Source organism: Lagopus leucura, unplaced genomic scaffold (genome assembly GCF_019238085.1).
Source record: "Lagopus leucura isolate 7727_CA_CO unplaced genomic scaffold, USGS_WTPT01 Super-Scaffold_100018, whole genome shotgun sequence".
Taxonomy (NCBI): domain Eukaryota; kingdom Metazoa; phylum Chordata; class Aves; order Galliformes; family Phasianidae; genus Lagopus; species Lagopus leucura.
The window spans coordinates 8,923,034-8,930,365 of NW_024962272.1; positions in this window are offsets into that span (position 1 = coordinate 8,923,034).

Here is a 7,332-nt window from a genome sequence, read left to right on the forward strand (position 1 = left end):
ACACCAGGACTAGGGGAAATGGTTTTAAGTTGAAGGAGGGAAGATTTAGGTTGGATGTTAGGGGGAAGTTCTTTACTAGGAGAGTGGTTAGGCCCTGGAACGGGCTGCCCAGGGAGGTTGTGGATGCGCCGTCCTTGGACGTGTTTAAGGCCAGGTTGGACGGGGTCCTGGGCATCCTGATCTGAATGTGTATGTTTGGTGGCCCTGCTAGGCAGGGGGGTTGGAACTACATGATCCTTGGGGTCCCTTCCAACCCGGGTGATTCTGTGATTCTGTGATTCTGTGAATATGTCTGTAACTACCATTTAAATACAATGTAACAGTAGTTCTGTATTAGAGAAAATTTATATTCAGTTGATTGATTTTTAAGTTTCAGGAAAGAAAAACCTTTATCTAATATATTAACTTTGTAAAAGATATCCTTTATAGTACTTCAGGAAACAAAAACGTAATTAGAAATCACAGTATGATTGTTACTACAAAATCCCCAATTGACTTTTTGTATAAATCTGACGCTTCCTTACAGGTGAAAGGTGAAAATTTTCTTTCACAAGACTTAACATTTCTGTCATTATTGCTCTGTTTGTGTGTTGTTTCTCAGTTTACATATGAGTTTCACCAATAGTTTTTAACTCAAAACAAATGATGCTCAGAGACCACAGGAATTCTCTTATAGTAGGTTGTGTCATGAGCTTCTCCAATACATTTTGACTACTGAAGTACAACAAGGTCATTCTAATGGCCTTGCAATTCTGATTTCTTCTGATCTGCTATTGTTTTTCTTCTGAGTGGTATGCATGCTTTGCAGAGGATTGTTTCTGAGATACTTCCACATCGCAAAAACTAAACACTGCAGTTACTTGAAAAAAAAAAAAAAAACAATTTCTATCATTGGGAATTTAAACAAAAAATGTTAAAGTTTTTGCAGAAAAAATTCCACATGCAACATTACATACTTGCAGTGAATGACCGGTGCATAGGGCAGTTGAGGAAGTGTGAGTCATTTGTGCAGTGGTGAATAGGCAGTAGAAATACATGCCAGCTGCAGCAGACAATCACTTTCAAAATTCCATGTTATGTTGCAACAGAGATAGGCACACTGTAACAGAGATGAACACACTGTGAGTGTCCCATTTTATTTGTTTATTTATTTATTTTCCGGCTGCAGGAAAGAAAGAAGGATTTGAAAGAAAGAATTCATACATTCAGTTTCTGTTGGATAGAAAGCATGGGAAGTATGTTTTTATGTATGTCAGTTTTAAATCTGTAAGAACACTGAGAAAAGGAGATGATAAATAGAATGTCATTGTACAATAAGGAGTTAAAGCATTGGGAGTCTAGCAGAATGGCATCATAAGCTGGCTGTCGGAAGAGGAGACTGAGCAGCAAGCAACAGTACTGAATTCATTTATTATGAAACCAGTAAAGGATAGGAGAAGGAAAAGGAAAAAAGAAGAACTCTAACCCAAACGTTGTCCTCTAACCACCTGTAGGCATCATGACAGAAGAAAAGTTTCAAATTCTCCGTAGCACTACACAGGAAAAACATGCAATCTATACCTTTTTGGAGGAAGCCAAGCTGTCAAAGCTTGTAATCTTTTGAGATACTCAGTATCACACAGATATTTAATTGTGTGCACCCTGCTAGGATTAACAATGGAGGTCTATAATAAAAGAAAATCATGATTGTAATAGCTGTTCTGAATTCCAAGCTAGTATTTCCTTCTTCATCTGCTCAGTGTCTGTGATCCTATCAAAAATACATCTAGGTGCTTCACTTACGCAAAGGATTCTGAGACCACATCTTCACATATCACTGAAACTTCCTCAAGTGACTGTACCAGTTTGGACCAGGCTCATTATCTACTGTTTTCTATGTAGGATGGACAAAAAATGATTGCTGTTGATGCAAGTATTGCATCTGGGACATATAAAGGTAAATTTTAGTGAAAGCATAATACTCAAGGTTAAGCTAATAAATAACATTTCCTTGGAAATTTACAGTGCAATATGACCTTCTTTCTTAGAAAATTTAGTCAGCAACTAGCACTGAGTTCTGGCTTCCTGTCTGTCCTTGCTCTGTTTTCTAGATGCCTTCTCTGACACTGCATATGTTACATGAAATCCTGCTAAATTGATCTATGTGGTATATGACAAGTGGTGATACAAGCACAAGACACAGGAAACCAAAGTTCTGGATCAATGCAAACCTGAGACATGAGCCCTCTAAAGCTCCCTTCTGTTTGCTTTCAGTGATTTACTTCTGTTTCAGTCATTGAATATTATCTCACTGAGGTTATAAAATTACTTGAGATTTCAGTCTTAAGTTTAGGACAATTTTTAATGTATATCCTGTTTTGTTTTGTTTTACTGAGATAATAGATATTCTTTTTGCAGAGATGATCATTTTGGAAGTTATCCAGTGAGGATTTGTATTCTCATAGCTAGTTACTGACATTTGACAAAAGATAGATAAAATTTTAGACAGTCAGTGGCTACTAGTGTTAGCAGCAGCATTTGAGATACCCCTAAGCAAAGAGCCTGCTGTTACACGTAATGTCCCTAACTTTGTATTGGGAAAAGAGTGCATGAGTCACTGGAAGTAAGAAGATTCATATTTTCTCCTAGACATGTCTTCTCTTTGCATGCTGTTTAAAGACTGAACTATATAAAACAGGATTGACATTATGTAATTACTTGCCTCTTACACTGTGCTAACTCAATTTGCCTTTCATTCCCAGGTATTTAAAAGACCATTATTTTCCCATCAGACTTTACTGTCTGCCAGTTAAAGCTTTAGATCGATGATGTGGAGAGGGAACTTTGTTATAAAAGGTTTCAGGTAGACATATTGAAAACATCTGTTTTGAATTGCTTTTCTTTCCCCTTTTTCTCTCTTCGTTCCTACATTGTTTAGCAGATATGACAGTGTCCCTGACATTTTTAATAAAGTTGCTATTTTTGTTGTTTTTTTTTTTTAGTATTGTTTCGCAAAGCAAAACATTTGTGTCTGAATGCCAGATTTGCTTAATAGTAATTGCTAAGAAAGTAAGAGGAAAGGCTTCTAACACTGCAGGACTTTACATTTCTTTTGCCTTTTTTGATCTAAGAGCTCAAAACACACTGAATAGGAGGATGCTAACATGGGCTGCACCTAAGATAGATATCTGTAGCACATTGTTTTCCCTTTAGCTAGATAATTCTTGGTAGGACGCAGCTTTTTTGAGTCACACGATGAGAAGTCATTGGTGTCCAAGGGAACATGAGGTAGGGCTGGTTAATAATCAAGTGGATAGCCATCTGAGTTGAAAATTCTGGTGCTATCCATAGCTATTCACTGTCATCTTAAGTAATAAACGCCATGTTAGTAAGGTCTCTCTCGTACAATAATTTGAATTCGGGTCATTTTCTTTCTGTCTGTGTAGTTATGGAAAAGGCTGCTCTTTTGTGGTGCAGAAAATCACAGTAATTGCATTATACATGAGAACTATGCAAAGGGGCAGATGATGGAAAGTCATATAATTTCCCCCCACAGAAAAAGCATTTGTAGAGAAAAGAAAAATGGATAAAAAGATCATTTTAAGCAGACTTGAGTATACCACCCAATTAAAACATTTTTAATAGCAATGCCATTTTTGACAGCTATAATATGATTACAGTTCAGTATTTAAGAATATGACAGTATCTTCATACTTGACTTTAATAAGTAAAATTGTTCTGCTGTACCTTTCTTTTAGCTTTTTCAAGCAAATTCATTTAAATTTTTCAATCACAGACTCTAGAACAGAAACTCATCTGCCCTCGGACAAGCAGACTTGTCTGGTTTAGACAAGCATCAGATTTAATATTACAGGAAACACATATTTGATTATGATTTTTCAGCCAAATTCTTAGATTTCATCAGGTACTGTATCTCTATAGGAGATAGCAAATTTGCTTCTAATCATTTTATTGTTTTCAGTAATATTTCTTTCTTTCTTTGTCTTCAGGAGAAGCATACCCAGCCCTAGGGTCACAGCATTACGATAGCTAAAAAAATTCCAGCAAGAGACCACTCTTCTACTGGTGGTCTCTTTCTCCTTACTCTTCTTTCTTTTGGATTGGCTGTACAAAAGGATTCTAAGATGTACTATTTCGTTGGTGTGTCATAAGCTATTTTTGTGATTCATTTGGTATTGCTGTTTCCTTTTATCCTGTAGATGGTGATAGGCTCTGTCAGTTGCTCAAATAGGTGAGGAGCTCTGACTAAGGGTTCTTACTGTGTCTTAAGAACATGCCTGATGCATCAGTTCTAATATGCCATGCATATTTCCCCAATTGAAAAAAAATGTCCCCAAAATTCTGTTTGGTAAAGACATTTTACATTTCTCGGTCTTTACTGCTGTTTGAGGCTTAAAAGCTATTGTACCCTTCCTCAAGTGGCACATTTCTGTTGTGGTTGCCATTCACAGATACTAACCATGATGTGTGTATAAACAGATAAACAAACTGATTCTGTTTCCCTTGTAGTTTTAACAACAAACATTGAACAGTTATGCTGAGAAAGCAATATTCTATTTAGTCCTATTGAAGTTGCAGCTATGTTCACTATTTTATCAGGAAAAAATATGACATACTTCAGGCAGAGTTTTTCTTAAAAAACATTCAAGAAGTCACTTGCAACCTGTATTAAATTATTATGCCAGAATAATTCATTCAGTCTTTTACCTTCATTCTGATACCATTCTGTTGATTAATTTTGTTGATTACTCAAAAATTTTCTGTGTGACTAATCCACAAACACATGGATCCAATAGTAAATCACTGAACTGTCATATTCTGCAGAGGAGCTTTGGCACTTTATACAGGTTTACTGACTTCACCTCAAATTAAAATGCTCTTAGAAGACAGGTGCCAAAGCACCAAAATTTTAGGAGTCTCTTCAGTTTCTCTTCATTCCATTTCATGACGTCCTGGAGGACTTCCAAGATTGGTGCCACTACCTTTACCATGTGTTTGGAGATCCTACAGAATACAGCAGTTTAGCAGTTTAAATAGCAGCATAGTACTGGCTGGTGCATCCTCATCCTCCGTTACATTTCTATTGCCTGCAGCACACATGACACTTAGTTAGTAATTTTTTGTTATTCTTTTTTAAATTGTTGACCTGTGCATCTATTATTCACACGCCACACTTGCTAGCAGAATCCTGTGCTATGGTTTAGTGGAGTGACTTAAAAGCACTCACTCTTTCTGTCAAAAGTACAATCCTCATCTTCAGGAGTGCAAAGGAAAAGTGCTGACAAAGGTATTAAAGCAAAGTTCTGGGCTTGTTGTTTTAGAAAGGTTTGATGTTGTATTGTGTATTATTAATGAGCATGAGATTTGAGATTAGAAACCCAGCAGTGAAGCTTTCTTTGTGGCTGACCTTGTAACATGGCAGGCAATGTTCCCATTTGTAGAAGCTTATCTGAGTTTAATGTAAAGCATAAAATCCCCCTTCTCCCCCCAGCTGGATGTAACACAAATTCATGAAAAGTTCAAGATCCCTACTGAAACAATTCCACTGTGTTTGTCATCTTGCTCCACTGTTTCCACTATTTGGACTAGGCAGGCTAAAGGGGCGTGATAAAAGTGCTCTTCAAAGGCAGCATTGCTGGCAACAAAATACCAAAGATTCAATGCAGTCATATCTGAGACATTTTATTGTTTCCTTACATTAAAGTAGGTTTACAAAGACCACAGACTGAACAGTGCAACGTTACACAGGCTTCACTAATTTTTTGAAGGTATGTCACTGGTGGAGAAATATTCTGGTCTTGTTAGAATTCCAACTAGACATTATAGAGTCTAATCCACAGAGTAAATTGTATACTGCATTGTATGGTGTAGTCAGAGTGCTTTATGAGGATAAAATCAAGAGGTTTCAGTTCATACTTTGTTTGAAGTATTGAAGACTAAGGCTTGTAGTGTTTATTACAAACTTTATAATATTTCAGTTAATACTTTACATAAGTACAAAACTTGTTTAAATCATTATGGTTTGGTTTTTATTTTCAAGACCAATTCAGTAAGCACAGGAAAATGTCTGGTTGCTTCTTCTGCTGGTTTATAAAGAACTGAAGTAATTTGCTCAGGAAGGAAAAAAATTCAACCTTGGATGATTTATCTTTGCTTTTCTTGAGAGTCACAGGCATGTGTAAGCTACAGCTCTCATTAACATTTCAGACAGTATGATCTTTGAACAAAACAACGATTCTCTTGCTCCAGAAAGTTCATTTGTATATTTGTTTATTTTCCTTGTAGAGGCACAAAGATTCAGGTGAGTGAATGAGGCTTGTTTAGAGGATGCATGAGGAGACAATCTTCAATTCTTATCAAGCTGTTGAGCTTCAAAAGTAAAGCTGTGCTAAATTATAATTTTTTTTTTTTTTTTTTTTGCCTCTCTCCATCCCACATTTTGCACAGTAGTTTGACTGATGTGTTTCTTTTGATGCCACTGTGCATGGCCAGTGAGAGTGCACCAAAGTAAGCTTTTTCCCTTGGTCCAAACAGAACTCTTCCGTTAACGATAACCACAAGCCCTAAGGATGCTTAAAAATTGAGATCAGACAAAAATATCAATCTAGGGGAAGAAGAGATGCATTTAGACAGCTCACAGGATTATTAGAGTAACTATGGCTGTAAAAGAGAGACAATAACATGCATAATTAAATATAAAATTATGCAGTATTGCAATAGGGGCAAGTGTTGCAAGATTTTTGTACAGCTATCATAAAAAATTATTTCTGTAATTGGCCAAAATGTGGGATGTATAGTTATTTACCATATGCAGATAGATAAATCTATTTTTTGATAGCTGGACTACAAAATCTGTACTCACACTATCAAGAAAAAGCTGAATAATTTAGATCAGCATGATTAAATATCAAAGAATTCCTACTTTTCAGAAAGTGACAAACATGAGAATACCTATTGGTAGTTCTAATCATAGTAAAACTAACAATACACTGGTGAATCATTTAGGAGTGGGACATAACCTATTGTCTGAATCTATCCAGTGCTTCAAGTCTGTGGCAACCTGTGGATGCAAAGCGTTAGGTCCTTGTCCAGAAGTGCTGCAATTCATTACATGTTAAATGTAGAGTAGAAGAAAATGCTTTACCCAATATGAACTTTGGTGTTTTTTTCTGATGATCTTCAGTCATAGTAGAAGTATGTCTAATTGCTCTGCTTTTACAAAAGAAAGCTGCATTACTACAAAAATTTTAAGCATACATTGCAACAGAATAGCTCTTTTGACTTTTGAGAGTAAGCATGGATCTTGCTTCAGACCTCATCTGAAGGCAATTT